Source organism: Urocitellus parryii, chromosome 7 (genome assembly GCF_045843805.1).
Source record: "Urocitellus parryii isolate mUroPar1 chromosome 7, mUroPar1.hap1, whole genome shotgun sequence".
NCBI lineage: Eukaryota > Metazoa > Chordata > Mammalia > Rodentia > Sciuridae > Urocitellus > Urocitellus parryii.
In genome coordinates this window covers 123,000,260-123,001,699 of record NC_135537.1, presented here as the reverse complement: position 1 = coordinate 123,001,699, position 1,440 = coordinate 123,000,260, and the positions used below count along the sequence as shown (strand labels likewise).

The window sequence follows — 1,440 nt, the reverse complement described above, 5'->3', positions numbered from 1 at the left end:
AGAACATACAGAACCATCGCCAGGAGCCTAAGCACCCAACAGCCTGCGCTTTGTTATGAAAGCAGGGTTGGGGGGGGGGAGCAGGTGGCCCTGCCCTCATCCAAGGCAGGATCCAGGATGGAAGCTTGTAGTGTGAGGGGTTGGGGCTGCTAGTGAGAAAGTGGTGGTGTAGGCACGTGGGTGTAGACAGGCCACGGCAGGAAGCCCTCTCCTCTGGGTTTCTTGAAGCCTTTTCCAAGAAGTAGCAGGGAGCCATGTCCCAGGGGCTCCCTGTGCAGCCCAGGGGTGTGCCCCCCGCGGCCAGCCTACGCCCAGCAGAAAGCGGAGCAGAAGGGCCTTTTGCCTCTGTCACTTTGGATAGATGAGGATAAGAGGAAGATGACAGACAACAGGGACTGGGGGATGCTACAAAATATATGTCAATGAGGCTACTTTTCTAGTTTGTTCAGTGGTCCTTGGAAAGAATCCACTGACTATGATGGAGCTTGGAGATTCCCGAGCAGAATATTGATACAAAAGCACTGAAGTTTGCCTTTGGATTACTATGTAGGGAGGATGCCTTCAGAAAGCCCAGTTGAGTTATTCCCATTTTGGAAGCAGTTTGTATGCTGCAGTTGGATGGTTTAACACCCTTTCGGTGAGACAATGAAGGAAGCAATTAATGTGAAAATTGTGGCTATTACACATCAGCAGGGACTTATGGATAAGATTCTATAAAGAAAAAGTGCCGTGAAAAAATCTTCTAAACAATTTGGTGACTCAACAGAATGTTAAAGTTTTTGAAGAGCTGGGTATCAACATCATGAAATAGCTCATTGGTTCATCAAACTTACTTGGGATGCCAGTAGACGTGGATGTACATATAGCTCTAAAATAAGCCTTCTTGGAACATATCTTTAAAACAGCTTTTGAAAGAAACAGATGTCTGGTTTTCCAGGCAGAGAAAATATTTGAAGGCACTAATTTCCTTGAATCTGAAAAAGGAAAGCCATTTGCATCAGTGTTCAGACTTCTAAGGTTACCGTGATTATCAGTGATCTGGCTTCTGCAAGGGTTATTGAATGAGATTCTCTAGAACCTTCAGAATAACCATCTTCTGTGCGTAAACATCAGTGGCTTCTGTGCTTCTGGCAGAAAAGACAGTGAAGTGAGATTATGTTCGGCTTCTTTTGATAGTAGTGGGAAACTAAAATGTAGTAGAGCAACTGATTTTCAAATACTTAACACTTGAAAAGGATCCAGAGCAACTGGTAATGAACTTGGACAGCAGGCTTCTGATGTTCCCTTTATATATCCGCAGTAAGTTCTCTTATATATCGCCAGAAAAAAGAACTGAAACTAATCATTACCCAGGAAAATTTAAATAAATAGATAGATAGATAGATAGATAGATAGATAGATAGATAAAAACCCTGAGGATCCTAATCAGAAACAGTGGCA

At 43.5% G+C, this 1,440-nt stretch overlaps 1 pseudogene; it reads left to right on the top strand.

Moving 5' to 3' along the window:
- The first annotated feature begins 378 nt into the window (after positions 1–378).
- On the top strand, positions 379–1,146 carry LOC113197184 (germ cell-less protein-like 1; annotated as a pseudogene).
- Positions 1,147–1,440: the final 294 nt, after the last annotated feature.